Raw genomic sequence first — 22,538 nt, forward strand, 5'->3', positions numbered from 1 at the left:
TAAATACACGATATTTTATATAAGTTAGTGATCTCTGTGTAACTTCTTCTTCATCCAACGTTTTAGATAGCTTTACACTCTTCATCATCAGGGCATAATGTTTAGTGATTACACATCTGCCCGTATGATTGACACTGTAACACTGTCTGAAACTTTGGTAAGCTGGAATGACGATATAATGAGCGATTACGAAACTTGTTCATTTATGCAGACGCAAATTCCCATATTAGACGGAATCTTATAGGGAAACCGTAAACTATCATTTGTATGAACATTCTTTAGGTAGTTGCAAACAGGTAATAATTATCATAAAAGGGATTTTTCTATTTGAAAAGCTATTACAAGTCATATTTGCTTTTACCACTGTTAAAAGAGCTATCAAATCTAAATCAAATCTTAAAAGATTATAAAATAATCATCCATTATTTTATTAAAAAGCTTTCAAACAACTTAGTTCAATAAATTGAAATTGAATAATTTGAAAAAAATGTTTTATTAAAATATAAATAATGTATTCATAGTTACTAAAAAATACATTATTAAAACGTTTCGAAATTGAGTGATGTATTTAATAATAAATTAGGTAATGTTTTAATAACTAACATTAAACCAGACGAAGTGATGTAAATACCCAAGAAGATTTTCTTGAAACTGATATGCTCAATTGTTTGAAGTAATATATTATTATTTGTGTTTGTAACTTAGACCATGTAAGTCTCTCAATCATTCCTTGTCTCAAAATGACGACAGGAAACACATTTTTTTTTCAAAGTTTTTTTCAATATTATAGCCTTCGGTGGCCCCAAAGTGTGCCGGGTAAAATAATAGGTTTAGGGGAGCAGGCCCTCGGCGGATATTCCCACGGGGCGGAAGCAACTTCCTCCGCCTGTGACGTATTCACGACAAAGGCCCTGTGAAACCTGAACGAGGCAGGTAGTATGAACAAGTGAAATTTATGTGAACAATTCTGTAGAGAGACCGCTTTCTAGGAGAAACTTAGCTACTTGATGAGTAATCTTACTCACCAGCCTGGCCCTGAAGAGTCTCGATCTTGGCCTATATTATTGTATTCTATAGCGAGGTAATATTATTTCGATAGCCTGTGAAAGCAGTAGTGAGAACTTTGGGTGAAGTATGGATATTACATTTGAAAGCTAGGTTCCAAAGCTTACTATCACCCGCAAAGTTCATACATCAAAGTGACAAGCGTGCCGCACACTTGACATAGGAATTTAATTACTATTTTAAACGGTTATCTCTTAGAATTATTATTGTGTTGCCAAAATAGTGAGAGAATATTATACAGGTATTTACAAAAAAAACCTAGACCAAGTTAATTCCATTTATACATAATTCGTTTGCCTTCTCATCTAAAATTTATTATTAAATGTTCCATTACTTTTTTTTAATTATACATACATTTGGTGGAAAGGGATCCTGTAGTTATGGAATAAATTCTGACCTAAGTTATTTGCTCTATATCAATTAGAATGAATAAATTACTAGAAGTTTAATAATTCTTGTTTAAACTTCTCTGTTATAAATAAACTGATTTTTGTTCCCATTTCAGAAATAATTTAAATTTGAGGCATTTGAGACAAATTATTAATTATAAATTTTCGTAAACTAAATACCTAATACGAATGCTAATTTCGTTTTTCTTAGGTTACTTCTTACAAGGGGGAGTGATATACGTAAAATCTGTGCAAATATTACGTTTGAATATATATTAATTTTTTTTGGAACTTAATATAATTATTTTACGTATTTATTGTAAATTCAAAACATCGGCAGTACCTTTGTGAGAGGGGTTAAATTGACAAAATAATGGGACGCTTTGTGTAATGTATTAGTTTTTTTCTTCTTATGTGAATACACTTTAAGATCGGGAGTTTTAAAAAAATACTTTGGACGTAATTATTATGAGATAATTACAATGTTCTCGTAGCCGTCGCCTATGGAAAATAAAAATATGGAAATATCTTAAAACTAATCTAAATACCGATAACTTATATCTACACTCTACCGCCATCTGTTGGGCGGTATTTAAACTATTACTAATTATGACTACACCACTTCACAAAATATATAAGTAAACGAAAGATAAAATTATTCGTAGTTGCCTTTGTTAGTTTGTTTATAAATATGATTTGTTTTTTAATAACCTTCGCTAGTTATTATTATTTCATCTTTGAAAATGTTTCAACAAAGAAAAAGTAATATAAATAGAAAAATAATAAATTATTTAGTAAATTTTCTTCTCTGCTTTCCACGGAAAGGTTTTTTTTCTTATTATTCTAAAACAACGAGGCAAAAAATAATGACTTTGTTTTTGTGATATCATGAGCCAACTCTTGATTTGATATGACAACATGAAAAATTCTCATAATTCAGAAAGTAATAAAAAATATTGCCTTCCCTCACATTTATCTTTAGGGGAAAAATAAAAATACACGGAAGAGGACATTGAGAGAGCTTTTGTAGTCCATGTTATGAATAAAATGTGTATTTGTTTTTATACTAAGGAAAATCAATCGCCTATTAAGACCACTTGTAGTTTGAATGTCTATGGATTCATTGATACGTTAACTGAAATCAAATACACGGACTTTCCAGCTCCTCATGAATAAAATTATTTTCTTTCCCTATACTGGATTTCTACTTTATGCTGGGCGTAAGAAGTTTGCATATTATTAATATATTATAAACATTACTCTTTATTTTAGAAGCACCATTTTATTCGTTTTCATAAATATGTATCCCGTATTACTAATAATGTTTACTATTAGTCAACATTACACCAGCATTCTCGGTTCATTTCAACAAAAAATAATGATGACATTTTTAATGACACTCTTCCACGCTGCACTTGTTACCACTCAAAATATTCACTTCGGAAATATTCTCATGTGCGCAAATCCGATCTTTAAATTAAATATTTCGTAAAATCACTTTGTCAACTTCAAACGTTAAGGTACCTAAAAACGAAACCTCACGAAACCTCAACCGTCCTGAACGTTCCTAATAAATAAACTTATTATATGCCTAGCAGTATAGTTATTTAGTAAGCTGGACATTATCTTCTGTTTCTGTAGAATAGTAATATTCTTTCATATTCTCTCCATCTAGGTAGAAGATAGAATTTGCATGTTAGAATAATTTACAAGCATGTTTATACCTCCAATCAAGTGCTTTCGTATAAAGTCAATCTATATTTTATTAAGCTATTACACTATTTTCGTCTGTTCTCGAACACCGTTGCGTTATTCCATGCCATGTAAAAATATAAACATAATTAATTCACAAGATAAACACCTTTCAAAATATGTTTTTTTCCATGAAAACGGCACTGTATAAGGTTATAATAAATAATATTTTAACCAGGTTGCCGGCGGCCATTTTATCATCTCTCTATCTCACTGTTCGCGAGTTCAAGCCATCTTTTAAGGAATCATCTCAATTGAAAACACCATATACAGATTTTACTGATGAACCATTTATTGACAACAAAGTTATGCACACTATTACAAAATTATCTTAAAGCTATTGCACAGAACAATTGTATGCCGGAAGTTACGGGCTCTGTATCTTTCTTAAAAGTATCATTTATTGAAAACGCTTATTGAATCGACGTGCCACGTTCTCCTCTCTATTCTTGGGCCTGATTTGATGTTCTCCATCTTGTTTATTGTTTCCTCCTGACGGGGTTTCTCACGATTTCTGAATCCACGAGACTTTTGCGGCTGTCTGTTGTTAGTTACAAACTTGCTTAGTTAACTGATTTGAAACTATTTTTCAAGGTAATTAAACTTCAACTATCCGGTTGGAATTGTTTTTTGAACTGTATTTGCTGTTCATTATTAATTGTTTTATAAGACTATATGCAAATCATAACACTCATTTCAACAATTTAAAAAAAATTACTTAAGTGATAATACTTGATATCAATGTTTAAGTTGATTAATTTAAAAAAACTTACCTACAATATAAAACTTTTAAACATATTGTGATAAAAAAAAAACTTTCCGTGAAATCCTACATAGGTATATTGCGGAAACATACATAATATTTATTTTGTCCGAATTATACTAAAAGCGAAAACGTGTACACAGTTCCGTTAAAAATAAATTAATGCACTTGCTTTATTAGGAAGGAAGTTAAAACAGCGAAAATGTTTTTCACCAAACTGGGATCGCTGACTTTTATTAATTTTTTTGATTAATTATTCTCGTTAGTAGTATACATGATTTAAAGTTTATTTTAATCAGGTGTGATAATAAACACTACGTTTGTGAGTCTAATTGTTTTGATGATGAATGCCAAGCTGCACCAACAATACATATTTATTATATTTATGTAATAACTGTCTTTATATATGCTTCACCCGTTTCTCCTTCTTTTAGTGCCATTAACTAGCCGATGTTGGTACCAACTTCAACAAAATACTGTTGCCTATAAAATAGACTGCATATCCATTTCCTGATAAAATATTAGTCATTCAGAATATATCTGATAATGTGTTTACGCAGGTGGTCTTGCCCTAGTAAATATAATGGATGAAATGCTAAAACATTATAGTTTTTAAGAACTTCCTCCTAACATATTCGTGCTTCATGATAGTTTGTTATAAAATCTATCAATTCATTCGTCAAAAGCCTGCTGTCTCGTTTTTAAGAGAGAAACAAATAATTTGACAAGATTTTTAAGAAATTAACCATATTTTGTAGGAGTAAGTTTTCTACGTGCATTCACCAAGTATTGTTCTTCTGTAGCATGAAGTTTAGAAGTGCATCCATCTCGATATAAATCGTTTTCTTTCAAACTCTCTTTTATTTCTAAGATTATAAAGCCGTCGTCCCACTGCGATCATCGATCAGTAAGCAATTGACATAAACCGAAGATCTTTCGCATAAAATTCCCAAAATGGCTGTACTGCAAATTTATTTATTTATTGCATCTCACTATCCATAAAACACTTTTTTTTCGCATAAAAATCAACCTCACTAGGACTGAGCCTGTATCGAGGTTAACAATTTACATTATAGTGAAGCAAACAAAAGAGTAATCACAAACATAAATTAATTCTACATACAAACACAAAATATTTCAAAATTAAAGAAAAAAATAAGTATTAGATGTGTTACCAGATGGGTAATTTGACAGTATATTGTAACAATATTTGAACCATAACTAATCATTATTCAAAAGAAGAAGCAAAGTAGATAATAAAGACAGATAGGGTGACATTCAGTTTTTAGTAAATGGGACTTATATAAAATCTTATTATTTAAGAAAGGACAAGGATGAAAAAATATTAAGACAATTGTCTGTCAATACAAAAATCTTAATTAATTTTTTAAATTTAATTAAGGAATTGGTAGACTTAATATGATTTGGAAGAATATTAAACATAATTGGTGCCTGATGTAAATAATTTCTTTGACCAAAAGAAGTTTTAGTATGCACAGCCACAAAGTTCAATGTAGAGCTAATTCTAGTTGTCCGCATTTGTTGTGTTCTTTCAGCAAATTTAATATTGATAAAAAATCGACAAAGTATTTGAGTGATATATAGCTGTTTTATACACATAACATTACATTCCTTATAAAGTAGGTTGGATGGATAACAGAATTTTTTTTTGTACATTACTTTAAGGATCAATTTTTGAGTAATATTTAGTGGTTCAACATTGGACTTTAGACATGATCCCCAGCATATTATGTTATAAGAAAGTCGAGATTGGACTAAGGCAAAATAGACAGTTTTTAATTTCTCTTTGTCCAATATGTGTCGCAGTTCTTTAAAAATAAATGTAAGTCTCCTGATATTTTTTGTTAACATATCGATATGGTCATTCCATCTTAAAAATTTATCAATCTTTACACCTAGATACATGATACAATCTACACTTTCCAAGGGTTGGCAATTACAATTTAGCAGACAATTATGTATAATTAAATTATGAGTGCCAGAAGGCTGACTTTTTGATGATATACTAAATGTCACATATTTAGTTTTTATTGTATTCAAAGTTAAGATGTTATTATTCAGCCAACTCTTTACTGCTCTTAATCCTAAGTCACATTTGTTAAAAGCATCTCTCCAGGTTTTACCCTCAAATATTAAAGCAGTATCGTCTGCAAAACTAACAATGTTACCTGGAATATCTAAATTACACAAATCATTAATGTAGATTAAAAACAATATTGGTCCAAGCACACTACCTTGCGGAACCCCAAAAGAGATTGGTTTGCTATTGCTTAAATGATTATTTATCTCTACTTGTTGCGTTCTATCACTTAGATATGATGTGAACCAGCCTAGTGCTGTACTATGAATGCCAAGAGAAGATAATTTTTTGAGGAGTAATCCATGGGACACCGTATCAAATGCCTTTGATAGATCTAAGAACACAGCCAAAGCTTTGTTTCCATAGTCTAACGCACTAATGACTTTGGACAATACCCTCAACACTGCATCACTTGTTCCTATATTCTCTCTGAAACCAAACTGATTGCTAGAGAGTATATTATATGTTTCTAAGAATGATAATAATCTCGACTTAGCCAATCTCTCTATTACTTTTGAAAGAGTATTGAGTAAGGATATAGGTCTGTAATTATTGACATCTAGACGATCTCCACCTTTAAAAAGGGGAATTACTTTAGCTTTCTTACAATGAGAAGGGAACAACCCACTCTCGAAGCTAATATTTACAAGGTGAGATATGGGACCAGCTAATTCGGATACATGCATTTTATACACCATAACACTTAAAGAATCAATACCGCACGAGAAAGACATTTTTAAATCATTAATCACATTAGTGACTTCAGAAATGCTAGTTGGTTTAAAATAAAAATTGTCCCCTGTAACGTGATGTTCAGATTTAAAATCATTCACAAGACACATCTCACTAGTTTTATTAGCACTGCACAGATTATTAGCGAAGCTTGGACCAATGTCACTGAAGAAGTTATTTATATGATTAGTAATTGTATTTGGACTCTCTTCCATTGAAGTAATAATATTATTAATTTGCAATTTTTTTATGGTAGTTTGTTCCTTTTGTAGGTTGATAGCCTCCTTTATAATCTTCCACTGTTGTTTAATGTTACCATTGACTTCATCCAATTTTCTTCTGTAGTATGCTTGTTTTGTTGTTCGTATTATCTTTGTACACCAATTCCGATATCTTTTATAGTATTCCAACAGTTCTTTGTTATAGATTTCTCTTCTACATTTATTGTGCAATTTATCACGTGTGCTGAGGCAAATCGTAGGGAACTTTACTTTTCTGTGCAGTGTTTTCGCTTTATGTCGATTGCTTATAAAATTGACCCATTGGGACAGCGGGCTAAAATTTACCTCTACAAGATTTTCAGTATTTTTATTCATGATGAAAATTTTTCTCTTTTATGTGGCAATCTGCCTTTTTGAGTTTGATCTTAATTGCTGTATGTAGTTATGTGATGTTATCGTTATGGAGTGGCATGAAATTTTGAAAATGAAAAGCTTTAGGTTTTGTAGGTATATTGACTATGGATTAAAATTAAAATTAAAAAAAAACAATCCGAGAGGTGGGTTTGGGTACCGTCGGCCCGTGAACCATTTTTGGATAAACAACACCTCTGCCGTAGATCACGTGGTTCACTACATGTGGTTATTTAGCAGGAGTGCCCAGGTTCAGGATGCGCCTGATGTGGCTCGCAAGATCTGGAGAGGCCGGTTTAGAGAGACCCTTTGACCTCTCCAGCCTCTCAAAGTCTCCAACCATCACCTGGTGCCGCAGTGGGAGGGATATATTCATACAACCGTCACTTCTGGACACTGATCCCTAGATTCCTACCCAACCCTCATACCTTTTACCTTCCCAGAATTCCTCTCCTTCCTGTCCTAAAAAAACCACCACACAGCATCCCAAAATATTACATAGGCTTTGAGGGAAATTATTTTCCACCGGGCTTCTTTTATGGGGTACATATAAATAATTTTTTTTTTTTTTTAAATCATTCAATTCTGAAAACATTTAGAATGTTCGAATTTATAAATTTATGGGATATTCCTATGCATCTTTTCATTTAAATATCCAATAATATTATTTGACGTAATAGCTTCGTTCCATTGATGGAGATGTTTAAATTTGTTAGTTTAAATAAATACATAAAGCTTCCTGGAGCTTCGTTGTACCAACTAGTGCTTAAATTAGTGTCCTGAAATCCATTTTGTTTTATCCAGGTAATCAAAATGTACCTACAACTCAAAGCACTTATCTACTACAATTCGGTTTATTCGGCTACCTATAACTTAATAAAGTGCTACTGGGCGATTCCCGTCCGTTGAAGCATGCTTTGAGAATTTCGCAAAGCGATGCATTCTTCCTAAGCCCGATCAATAAATAAAATCATGGTAATTCACCTGAAAATAAAACGCTTTATTTGAAGTGGTTAAATAATTGGAATGAATCATCGATTTAAAGACCGCAATATTTTTAGTAAGGTTACAATAAATGGAGTCAGTAAATGGAGTCAGCACTAGATTAACACCATAGTCTTCCTTGATAATTTAAAGTTTCATATTTTTATTATTAAATAACAACCCTACAAAAAAACCATATGGAATCAATATTTCCAAATTCGATGCTTACTTTACTTTTGTTTAATTTTAAAATCACTGTGTTTTTTTTAAGTCATCTGAATTATAAAATAACAGCTCCATAACACAAAAATCTGTGCATGTTATTAAAACATCTCGCACTTGTAGTCTACCAACGACACTCAGAAGTCAGTCGCATAAATTCATGAATTTACTCGCCGAATTATAATTAAAATTTGTAATATCTTTCATAAAACATTTAGGTATGCAAATTCGTACTTGTGGCCTATCTTAGGCGCTGGAACTAATTACATAAATAAATCCATCTCTAATGTGAGTAAACACGAGTTCGCATGTTAAATATAAATATTTAAGATACATACTAGAATAGTAGATGATGTCTGCTTTAGCTTCCCTTTCTATCACTCAATGTGATTTGAGTATGAATATTACCTCCAAATTTTTTGTGAAATATCCAAACATTTAATTAGTGCTTTCACATATATTTGAAGTACCTTTCTCTGTGGTCCCGATTCATAAACATCGCCGCAAAGGGATTTAATATGTTGTTTCTATTTATTTGGAAATACCTAGGAATTTTTAATATGCCATCTACTCTTCAAGAAAACTGTCGAAAACGCCACGAGATATCAATTCCGGTGCATCAAAGCTTTCTTAAGAACAAAAAATAGAAAAAAACTTCATGCTTTTGTGGCAAAGACGCTTCGTTCTTTGGCATTCACGCTTTAGAAAACATCATTTTTCAGTTTCTTTTCAGAGCTGTTGAACTGGCTTTCCGAAAAAACTGGTAAATAAAACGACTGAGTTTTTTATCAGAACTTTTGAGTTCATGACTGATTCTATAAATAAGCCATTTTTTCGCAAACCACAAAGGGAAGATTAAGATTATTTTTTTTATAATAAAAAATAATATAATAACCTGTTTCTCCCTAGCATCTTGAAGTGGATAGGTACTTGGAGAAACGGGGGACTTTTTGTTCCTTTCGTCATTAAAAAAAGCTGACTTTTTATGTATATTTCGAATTAATTTCTGCAATAATTTGATAAATTTTCTTCCTACTTACAAACTGATGTTTCTGTATATTCACTTGTTCTATTCTTGTCCAAGCTATCTAAATTTCCTTGGAGTCAATATGCTTGCTATGTGTACGTTGACTTTCTCTGCTCTTGCATTAATTTCTCATTCGTACTTTGTTTTAGGTACCTACGTGGTTATACTTCAAATGCCTAAGAGATCTAATTTTCACTGCAATAAACCTATTGTTTTTTGGTTAAACTTTATCAATTCCATGAACTGCCCTCACCAAGTATTGGTTTATTTGTTATTATCAAGAACCCAGTTACTGTTAGGGTTAGCGCCCCACTTGGTAAAAAGGTGAGTGTGCGCACGGGAAGCATTTTGCCGCCCAAATGTAAATATGTTTTTTTACACACTACTCTAGATTTAGTGTAAAAAAATATGGGTTCATAATAATTACTACATAAAAAAATAATCATTATAGTAATAACAAAGATATTTTGATCATTTACTAGGTTTTTTGAAAATAAAATCACCTGAAATACGTTTTTCAATTAACATGACAGATTTTTATTAGTACAACATACTTTTGAGGCGCGCGATGAGAAATTTGCCGTCGCGTGACACCCGCGTCTTAAATTTACTCATCTTACGTCAATTTGAGTATAAATCTGAACGAAATTCAATGAAGAAATGGGGTGAATAAACATAATATCTCAGTCGCCACGACCTCAAAATGAGGCGGGGTGCAGGGTTAAAGATGTTTAATATCATTTTCTGTACTAACCATTTTTCGGTGTTGCAAATCAACTATCTAACGTTTTGCAAATATTCTCTAGAAATAAAATAATTAATTCACTAGTTCCAACGCTCCGCCATCCATTACTACATTTCGTCAAGTCATTGTACCTGAGCTACTTACCTTTCAAATGCTCTGGATTGTGAAGTGTTAACATCTTTAGATTATTCTAAGCTAGGTAGACTACAGGTGTTCCACATTATTAGTAATAAATTATGCATCTCCAAAATACAACGAACAACACGTTTTAAAGTTCTTTATACCTGATTTAAAAAAAGCTCTATTCCTGGAGTGAAAATCCCAACCTTCATATTAAATAAAATAAACGGGCAGAAAATTTAATACTGGAGTTTGCTAATGGTATTGATTTCGACCCGAGTTCTCATAAAAAGGGGCCAATTGACGTATGATCGTAATCCAACTTTGAAACTTTTCCAGAGAGGGAATTCACTTTACTGTTGAGTTGAGTTCAGCGAGCAATCGGAAAAACATTTTTACCGTGTGATAATTACCATTATCTTTTTTATCGTAGTCTAGGGATTGTTTTAATTATAAATGTTACGAAAATTATGTATCGGGTAACTTGTATTATGAATTAGAAGCCCTAGCGTTTTTTCATTGTACTTATAAAAAATTTTTTAATTAAAAAATAATTTAATGAACTATTTTTTGTATTATTTATGTAAAGGATTGGTAAGTCGTACCGCCTTCTGGGTGTAAACTAGACCCATTCCACCACTATCTGTGCAACCTACCTACGTCGAGCTGATTTGTGGTATTATGGAGAAGAAATAAATAGTTTAATTTTAGGATTTAACATCTCGGTAAAGCCGTTCGGAAAAAAACATTTATTCTTTTGGTCCTTCGATATTTCAAAAATATTTTCGTTTACACCTTTTTTAACTTAGCCTTTTTATTTATTTGGACATTTATTCGTTTGGTTCTTGGGTGTTTAACCCTTGACAGGCCGAGATGCCAAACAAAACGTTTGTAACCAAGTGAATCTTCCGACGACCCCATGCATTTTGCTTTTAAACTACAGAAATCCCAATTGTTCAATCAATCATTAATGGTTACATATATATTTGCGCAGAAATACGAAATATACTGAAATGATATGTTGAGTTTTTAAGCTATTATAAGTAGAATAGTAATTTTGGGTACTACCTACTACGGGATAGTTAAAAAAATGTTTATAATTAGACATTTTGTCAACTTGAAAATTTATTCGTTTGGTTCTTGGATATCTCGAAATTATGGTCACTTAGACATTTCTTCCATTTGGACACTTATTCGTTTGGTCCTTGGATATTTAAAAATAAGTTAATTTAGATATATTTTTTTAATTTGGACATTTATTCGTTTAGTCTTTTGACATTTTTGTTGGGGTAAATAAAAACAAGTTTCTATTAACTTCACAAAAGACAATACGGTTAAGATGAAGAAAACTAATGTTACTAGAATCATACCAAAAACATTTTCCTCTCTGAAAAATGATTATCATATAAAATACAAAAAGATCAAAAATACATGATAATCAATTACTTTATTTTTATTTTTAGTATAATATAAAAAAAGCTCGATAATTTATGTTTAAATATAATGATAAACATTTTTATCACGATTATGACACGCAATGCTGTCCGAAATGTTGGTTAAAGATGGAGGTAGCGTAACACGACATAATACCCCAAAAATAAATCACTATAATACTTTTGGCCGTGACAATCTCAAATCATTTCCGTATTCTCTTTACTAGCTCTGTAATGGGGCTTCCTTTTAAAGTTGTTATCAAGGTGTAATCCATGGCATGTACCGTTAACAGTGTCACATTTTTTTATCGTGGATCATTATATTAAAGTTCTGTTTAGGTATTATCTGTAAGGAAAATAAGGCATAAGTTATATTATTTGCATTACCAAACTTATTATTTGAAAGTATTAACATTATTAACGCAGGGCTTTTTATTATTAATACAGTTTCATAAGGATAGAAGATTATTACTCACCATCAATTTTCTGTTTAAAAAAAGTCATTTACTTATATTTTAAATAATAAAAAATGGGTGTGTCAAGCCTACGCAAGACAGAAGTGAAACTTCTAGTATTCTTCTCTCTTTCTCTTTTCATTTCATTCTCTCTTTTTTTCTGTCTATTGACATATTTATAAGTAGCATGTGATAAAAAAAATTAAAAGTTATAAAAAAAGAAAAAAAAAATTAGTTAAAGCGGGGATCGAACCTCGGTTCTTCACGACCACAGTCGTGCGCTCTGCCTGTAGACAGCGAAGATGAGTTAGGAGAGTGAGTTAAACTAGGTATATAATATTTACACCTTGCTAATGTTTTCAGTATTATTAGGGCTTTTTTATACTAATTTTCATATATTTATTGGCAGGTAGAGTAGAAATTAATATTGTTTAGCGTTTGCCAACGACCATACCATGTTGAACACACCGGTTCTCGTCCGATCACCGAAGTTAAGCAACATTGGGCGCGGTCAGTACTTGGATGGGTGACCGCTTGGGAACACCGCGTGCCGTTGGCCTATTTTTTATTTTAATTTCATGTTTTTTTTATTTTTTTATCATTACTATAATTAATAATATCATAAAATTCTTTAACTTTTCAAGTATGCTACAGGCCTAAAATATTACTTAGTGGATTGATATTATGGTCAACCATTGAAAAAAAAAATTCCTACAAACTTATTAATGTAATTACGATCTTTTTCAAGCGCGTATGTAATGATTATTTTTATCAACCTCGCACACACCTTGCTAATTTTTTCAATATTATTAGGGCTTTTTTATACTAATTTTCATATATTTATTGGCAGGTAGAATAGAAATTAATATTGTTTAACTTTTGCCAACGACCATACCATTTTGAACACACCGGTTCTCGTCCGATCACCGAAGTTAAGCAACATTGGGCGCGGTCAGTACTTGGATGGGTGACCGCTTGGGAACACCGCGTGCCGTTGGCCCATTTTTTATTTTAATTTTATGTTTTTTTTCATTTTTTTATCGTTAACATCATAAAAAATTTTATATCATTCTTTAACTTTTCAATTATGCTACAGGCCTAAAATATTACTTAGTGGATTGATATTATGGTCAACCATTAAAAAAAAAAAATTCCTTAAAAACAAAAAAATAATATTCCATGGCCGAGAATCGAACTCGGATCAACTGCTTCGAAAGCAACTATGCTGACCATTACACCACCAACGCCAGTTGTCGAGATGAGCTAAGAAGCATTTATATTTTACTTCAAAACTTTTACTACATCAAATGAACTTTAATCGGTCCCGCATTTTCGTTTCGGTCATGAGTTGGTTTTACTCCTCGAAATTGCATGACGCGCGTAAAGAAGTTTCACTTCAATAATGGTCCAAGAACCGTTCCTTGAGGGTCTTAAATTTACTTGTAAGTAATTAACTTAATGTTTGGCTTAATTTTACCATTTGAGCTCTGTCCTTTAAGTTGCTTCCTATATATTTGCGGTGGTCAGTGTCATTTCATTCTAATTTTATAGTTTTTCATCGGCAATGTCGTCAAATACTTCATTTGTGAAAAATCATTTACGTTTATTTGATTTGTCCAGAGTAGTCTGAATACAAGATGAATTTCTATAGTGGCGTCTGGAGTAGATACTCTCTGCCACTGTGAATCTATATAGATTTTTTATTTGTGGTTGAGTTTGTTTTTCATAAATGCTGTTGGTCTTTTTTAGCATTTTTTTGAAATTTTTTCGATAATCTGGATAGGCGTGACTAATTAGAAACGTCCTCCGGGTTACCGGATTTAAATATTGGAGTGATGATTGCTTTTTTATACTTTTTATTAAATTGTATTATTATACTGTAACCAATAATTTTTACCCTTCACAAAACTGTTTTTTACTAATGAAAGTTTGTTCAAATATGTCCGTTAGTTCGGTTGATAGTTTGACAACTTTCGGAAGTTAGTTATTATTTAAATATTGAAGAACAAATAAAACGGCATTAAAAAAGATATTTACAAGAATACGCATCATATTATTCTACAAAAATCGTTCTTTCTAACTGGAACATATTTTAGTCGGTAAACTGTGAAATAATACTACAATTAACTTGAAATGTTCCAAACCTTGTACGTTTTGGTAGCATATTATATTGTTGTATGTCATTAGGAAAGTTTATTTGAGCCACCGTTTGGAGCAACCGTTAACGTCGCCATCTTGACTCGAATTCATAAAGTAGGTTTATGAATTCGCAGGTTGTGTACTGAAGTTAGTTGCATTGTATTTCCAGGTCACAAACTAAGGGATAGTAAAACGGATTATTACATGGGTATAAAACAAGACAAAATTGTAAAATTTATTTGACAACTAAGGAAGCCTCGTTCTAGCTAATGAAGATTGAACGAAGTTATACAACGGCTCAGTAAAACGAGCACATTAAGGCAAGTTGTAAAATTACCTCGGTATAAATAAGACTTATAACCAGGACTGTAATAATTTATCTAAGCGCATGGCACAGAGAGTAATATTATTTTCATCTCAATTATCTTGGGGAATATTAATTTTAAATTTACATCCAAACCCCATTTGTCCACCCACGCCATCCATAATATCTTGAAGGAATGCTAAAACCAACCCCTTCTTTAAACCGTTTAGATTATCTAAGTAAATAATAATTTATTACCCATGAAATACAGCCTTCATAAATATCTCCCGCTAGCAAGTATTGCCCATTATTTTGGTGACACTGATAATACCCGATTTATTAACCTAACAAGGACCATTATTTTTCACTCCTTCAATATTTACAATAAGATACTGATAATGTACGATTATTATATTGATTACTTGCCTATAGGTAAAGAGAGAGATCAGAACTAAGCAAGTTTTTTTGCAAACAAAACTACAGTGGTCACGATATATATTTTTAAATGCAAAGATGAATTTTTTACCTATTATCAAAAATTTAAACGGACCCGTACATAACAAAATCTTTTAAAAATATACCTACATTAAACAAAAAGAACTAATATTTATTGTAATTTAGAATTAGAGCGTTCTAATCTTAAATGATTGTGTATGTACATAAATCATCACAAGAGGTGGTATATACAAATAAAGCAAATAAGGAGAAAATACGTGTAGTAATTAATAAATAAATATTCTTTCTCAAATACCATCTACATAATGTGCCTAATTAATATCAATATTTTGTATTAAGTTTTCGACAATTATTCAAGTCCAATATTCAGAGCAAGAGTTAAACTCTTTTCAGATTCTCTAACTGGCGACGGCTAAACTCGAGATAAAATATCTCTTTTAAATATTTTTTTTATTTCTGAAGACCTCCTGACAGTTGCAATAAACAACATTATTTCAGTCTAACGGAAGTTTTAATGCCTGAGCTTGCAATTTTCCATTTTTAATAAAGTGGATTTGGCCAACGTTTTATTCGGATACTTATCTCCCTCGTAGGACAATATTTTTAAACGAGAAATCGCACTCGCCAAAAAATATATTTGCCAGGCCTGTTATTAACTCCCCACCCTTATCGTTCAGAGTTTGACAACTGCGGTGCGCGCGCCTTTATCTTTTGGTTCCAGTTAGATAGAAGCAGCCATTGCAAAATTTCAGTTTTTGACAGCATTGTAAAAATGTGTGATAGTTATTGAAGGCATTGTAAGAAACATAATAAAGTGCAATCTGATGTTTTTTGGTAAAAAAATGATATTTTACATGAAAATAACGCAAAATAACATAGTCGTGAGCGATAAAACACAACTATCTGCCGAATAATGTAATAATACTTGCTGGTCAATCAGAGCTGCTAACAAAAAAATAATTCATATATCAACCATTTTCGATATATTTTTGACTGAAAGACTTCCTTTCCAAGCATCTTCCCCCATTCTTTTGAATGAAGAACCACGATATTAAGGTGAGTTGCTTTTATAATAATGTTGTGTTCGGCGTTCGAGGTCGAAAACTTCAAAAATTAGACCAACAACACCCAAAAATCAAGCTACCAGATCTGATGCAAGGTCTTATGTACATGGCTACTGGACTGTTAATAATACAACACATTTAAAATGTTAACAAAATATTCAAAATAGTTTAAAAAATGTTAATGTGTCTCCATTTTTTTGGTTTTCAATATGTTTATGGTCAAAAATAGTTTAAGACAATAACAACCAGTAAATTGCTTCCGTAATTAAAATGCCAACTATTACATTAATACATCGCACACTGAATATAAAACAGCAACTATGAATGACCAAATAATTGTTCTCATATAAGAGTCCTGTTGGAAAACGCTATAACTTTTGCAAATGGCGCCAAATGTCAATTCGGTTTTGACATTCATGAAGTAAACAAACTCAGAATACAAATTGACAAGACATGAATCGGTTTACTCTGCAAGAACGTGGAATAACAAGCGGTACCAAAGTTTTTTATAAAAAAAAATATTACACCAAAAGAACATCGGGTGATTACTTTTGCCCCACCCTATTAATAATATATTTCAAGTTCTCCGATGTTTAAACTTAGGCAAAACTAAAGTAAATTATTTAAATATTAACGAAAACATGCCAAATGCAAACAGTTGTTCATTGAAATAATATTATTTGTTATTAAGTATGACATAAATAGGTTGTGGAAGACGAATTCAGTAGTTTCGGAGACAAAAATGGTCCAAAAAGTGTCAATGTTGCGTACCTCTGACATGTCCTATAGCCACCCGACCAGTTGCAGCCAACTTGCCTGGTATCGGAAGTGAATGGAAGCAAGTTGGCAGAAAGCTTCCAGCAGCCCTGTCTCCAAGACACGTAACCGGCTGGCTTTAAGGCAATTTAAAAACACAGGGTGAAAATATTCATCCCTAAAAGGTATTAGTCCTGAGAGCGTGGTTTTACCCTAATCCGGCTCAAAATTACGAGAATATTCAAGTTACTAAGTTCAAACACGAAGTTTTCCTCTCTTTCGACTTTTATGTTTCCCTCCTTTCACCTTAAATTTAATGAAGTATAATAATTATATTTCGAATGAGCAGATATATTTTTATGGTGATTTGTAAAATTGTTAGGTTTTATTAAAATTTGAAAAAATACCACCGATTTGTAAACACAGCTATGTTACGGGATAAAACATAAACTTAAATTTAAAAGCTATTAACCATAATTCGGGAACGGTTGCACAGAAACTGGTTAGCTTCTGTCGAAAATGGTTGGTGATTATCGATAAAAATATTTTTTTAAATTAAACTTTTTATTTTTTCAATTACTATAAAAATCACTTTGTGGCGTTATTTTAATTTAAATAAAACAAGTAACTCAATATACACACTATTTATTCATCAAAATAACTCAACGAAAAAAAAATTCTGTGCGGGTAGGTCATAAGACAAAACATTTTTTTAAAGTAGTTTTTAAAATATTTTAGCAACTGATCAATAGTTCCAATAAAGCGTGAAAACGCAATATTATATTAACTTATATGTAGAAAATCTTTGTATAATGTTTTGTGAATAAAACCATTTAACAGGATAAAAGAAAGCAAAACGAATAAATGAATTAATGATATGGAAGTCGAGATTCACGAGAAAAATATGTTTAATAAGTAACCGGAATCAGAAAATGTTTGATAAGAAAAAATATTATTGGGATATTCTTTTGAAATGTTCTCAAATTGTGTTATTTAGAACGTCTTATATTAATAATGCCCTAAAACATGCCCTACAATAATGTAATTAGTAAGGGAAGCTTTCTCTCTGGTAATTTTGGGTAGCAAATAGCAAACAATGCAATATGAATAAAGCATAATTAACTGTTTCCGCTCGAGCTTCGTAATAAACCAGGCAATCGTTTTCCTCTGAACGTCAACTACTCGTAGAATGATATTACAAAGGAAATAAACAATCATAAGACCAATCAATTTTTTTAAATATTTTTGAGGTTTGCTACTATGGTCCAGCCGATGAGAACTCTGTTGTGATCTCTCGTTCATGAGAAATGGGTATAGGTTAGAAAGCTATAAGCGGAGTATGTCTTAAATATCTGCTGAAATATTTTCCGTAACAAAGTATTAAATTTTCTTTCCTCAGTTTGTGTTGTATTTTTATTTTTGTAAATGATATTCTCACTGTAAATTTTATTCTTTCAATTTAGCAATATTGTAAACGGTTTGGCAGGATATTATATTTCTTTTATTTAAACCTATATTTACATTACATAAATATTTATTTTTAATTTAAATTTTATGCATTAATACAACAGACTGTAAACACCTGCACCGTAGTGCATAGCCCGAATTTCAAAACATTTTTTCCGTGTTGAATGAGCGAAAAATTTTAAACAAAAGTAATTTACATTCAATACACACAGTAGTAAGGAAAATAATTTCCCTTAGTGCCTTTGTCATCTTTGGGGATGATGTGTGGAGGGTAATTTTGGGGATGTTTCGGGAGGGAGGAAACACAGAGGCTAGAAAATCGTTCCACATCCGAGTTTCTAAGCTCAAGAACGAGTCGTAGAAAATGACCCATACTCATGTGACAAATATATATGTTGGGCGCGATTTTGGTGTGCTTCCCGACTATGCAACGGTTTCGGAGGGATCAATGACGCAAGTTCCTCGGAGCATCTTCCAATGTAATACTGGTAGAACAAGAAAAGTAAACCAACCTGATGCCTCTGCTCCAAAGATTGCAATCCCTTTGTCAAGATAGGGGAATATATCAAACGGACCGGCCGATTCTGCGCAGAGTCAAGGGTTTTTTCAAATATGTTTGAGCTCCAAACCAGATATGGCTGCCAAATTTAATAAAATTATCATTCATTAAAGTAAAATTTTTGAGAGGCTAACTTGACTCTGTTTTCTTTTTTATTCTCAATGGCGCCTGCGTGTCCAAGCTGGTCGCTAAAAGTTACTAAGTTTGATTTTCTATTACAAACATTGCGTCTCTTATCGTTAAAAGATAGACGAATACTTAATGATTTCATTTTTTATTTAAAATAAACAGTAACTGGTTTGACTCCCCTGAACTAGTCTCGCTGATAAATTATCATGTACCTAGTAGACCAACTCGATTCATATCGCCATATCATTGAAAGAATATTGCAACTTTAATATTTCTCTTGCATAGATTAGGAAATGAACACTTTGATATCAATGGTGACGGAAGTCTGTTATCATATAAAAGATGTATAACAAAATATTTTTTACGCATGCAAGAAGAGAAATTTAGCATACATTATTGTTTATACTGTCGTTACTTTTTAATTGATAGTCATTTATGTTTGACATAGTTGACAAATAAGTCATTATTAAAAATGTTTTATTTTTCTTACCCTTTGCTCGGGCCAGTTATAATTGTTGCATAGTATTTTGGTTCGGTTGTCTCCCGCCCGCGTTCCACGTTTTTACCTACATCAGTTCAGTTGTGTTAAAATTACCGCGCCGCCCACAAGGTTCAACCGACCTACCGCTTCCGCATAACCTATCTTGAGGTATTAAAACCACCGCGCCGCGCTGTGAACAGCAAATGTTATACCGCAAAAGATCGCCGTGACGAAGTGCATAAAAAGAAATAGCAATCTCTAACGCATTGACCATTTCGCAAACCCAATATCACCATTTCCCTTTCCTTACCTCTCTTCCAATACTAACAATTACCCTACCGGTGATTACCGCAGAGCAAAGTGGAAAGTGCCGGCAGCTTGGAGATATTGGTAAGTCAAATCAAACAAATTCACAAAATATCGCAATTACAGTCCATTCACGCCGCAACATTTGGTCACTTGAGCCGCATTATTTAAATAGAGAATTACATTTTGGTAATTCGAGAACCATATTTGTTCCTATTCAATCGCATTCATTTGTGCAAGGATTCAGATAACAATACTCGTCCGCTATTTGCAATTACACGCCTTTGATATTTTGGGTAGTTAAATTATTTATCGATGTTGTTGTAGCAAATTTATTCGGTACAAATCGCAAAGATATTCCAGCGTAATATATATTTGTCTATGTGTATTAATGCCAACCTAAGTACGTACGTAAACATCGCTTTGAGGTATCGCTCAATATATTTAATTATTTGGTAAATAACTTCTCCACTATAATTCGTCGGTACAAATTGTCGCCCAGTACACTTATGTTTCTTGCGCATTATTTTATAAATAATTAAACTTTTAGTTTGCGAATAATTCTAAAAATGAAAGACAAACAAAAAAGACAATTGGTTTTACTAAAAAGTAAAAGATATATTATTCTAAAAAGGGTTCAAAATTTAGTTTCGCTTGCAAATAATTTGCCGATCAATTTCGAAGCGTCACGTTCGGGTGAGGCATTTATGTCCGAATCTGAAAGTATTTTAGAAATTAAAAATAAATTTGAATTAATTATTGATCAAATTAACGACAGTACTGTTACGACAGACCCAAGTTTTGAACCAGATTATTTAAGCTGGGAACAGTTTGAAGAATTATACACACGTATTATTCGCGCACGAAATAATTTAAAACCAAATTTAGCTACGGAACCGCAAACATCTACAAGTGCATGTGCTGCTACGAGTAATAACAATAATTTTATTAAGTTACCCGCTATAGAATTACCTACGTTTGATGGACGGATGGAAAATTGGCACCTATTTTATGAAACATTCAAAACAAATGTTCATTTAAATTCACAACTATCTGATTCGCAACGCGTACAATATTTAATTGGAAAATTAACTGGAACCGTGAAAAATGTTACGTCAGGCTTAGTGCCAACTGGAAACACATACAAAATTATCTGGGATACGCTAGTCAATAAATATCAAGATAAGCGATCCCTTGCCACTTATTACCTGAATAACATATTTCATTCAAAAACCGTAGCTCACAACGCAAACAATTTGACAGTTTTTATATAAAAATATTCAGCATCTATAGCCGCAATAAAACAATTGGGAATAGAAGATCTTTCGGATTTTATATTACTACAATGCGCTTTGCAGAAGTTAGAGTCGCAAACTGCACAAGCATTTGAGCTCTCAGTTCGATAAATTGAGATTCCCACCTGCAAGCAATTGGTGTCGTTTGTGCAAGATCAGGTCAAAATTCTGCAACGAACTTCAACAACTCGTGGACCTAACACCGCCAACACACATTCAACCAGTTCCGGTGGAACTGGACACACAGCTCAACCCCGCACACATCATACTTACACGAGTACGCAATCAAAATGCCTTTATTGTCAAAATGAGAGCCACACGCAACTGTACACTTGTACACGATTTTTAAAATTATCACCAAAGGAAAGGTTTTCCTTCGCAAAGGAAAAATCTTTGTGTTTTAATTGTTTGAGCCTGCAACATACATCTACAAAATGTAAATCAAAAGGCACTTGTCATAAGTGTCATGGCAAGCACCATACTTTTCTTCATTTTGATAAACCCAGTCAAGCAAACGTCTCCACATCCAATGGAGAAACTCAACCTAACGATGCAGAACCGCCGATATGTACTATGTCAGCAACCACGCGACAAGGGGCAACCACTGAAGTTCTTGCTACCGCCAAAGTTCACACTGTTGATCGAAACGGTGAAGAGAATACCGTCCGCTGTCTTCTAAACCCAGGCTCACAAAAGCATTATATAACTTCACAATGTTGTGAAAAATTAGGCCTGTCAGTCAGTTCAGGAACGCGCTTCCCAGTCCAGGGATTAGGTGGCAAAACGCAATCAATAAGAGGAAGTGTCACATTGACAATTCAATCTAGGATTGATCCCTACTTCAAATACTCCATAACCGCTCTAGTTTAAGTGCCGACAGCTTGGAGATATTGGTAAGTCAGATCAAACAAATTCATCACAAAATATCGCAATTACAGTCCATTCACGCCGCAACACCATTTGTACTTGTTATTTTTTATAATTTATTAATTAATTATTTTTTATAATTTATTCTTTATAATTAACTTAACTTTATATTAAACTTTACACTTTACACTTTAAACTTAACTTTATATTTAACCTTTACATTTTATACCGTATATTATACTTTTAACTTTAAGCTGTATACTTTATACCTTGTACTTTTAACTGTATTTTTAAA

General features: G+C 32.2%; 2 non-coding genes across 2 annotated transcripts; both read left to right on the plus strand.

The window, feature by feature from the left end:
- Window positions 1–12,860: 12,860 nt before the first annotated feature.
- LOC149426286 (5S ribosomal RNA) lies at window positions 12,861–12,979 on the plus strand. Its single transcript, XR_016303279.1, has one exon. It is a non-coding gene; the product is annotated as a 5S ribosomal RNA (ribosomal RNA).
- A 322-nt stretch (window positions 12,980–13,301) lies between these two features.
- LOC149426287 (5S ribosomal RNA) lies at window positions 13,302–13,420 on the plus strand. The gene has a single exon (XR_016303238.1). It is a non-coding gene; the product is annotated as a 5S ribosomal RNA (ribosomal RNA).
- Window positions 13,421–22,538: the final 9,118 nt, after the last annotated feature.

This window comes from Hesperophylax consimilis, chromosome 1, assembly GCF_061612785.1.
Source record: "Hesperophylax consimilis isolate HC1 chromosome 1, BYU_Hcon_1.0, whole genome shotgun sequence".
Lineage (NCBI taxonomy): Eukaryota > Metazoa > Arthropoda > Insecta > Trichoptera > Limnephilidae > Hesperophylax > Hesperophylax consimilis.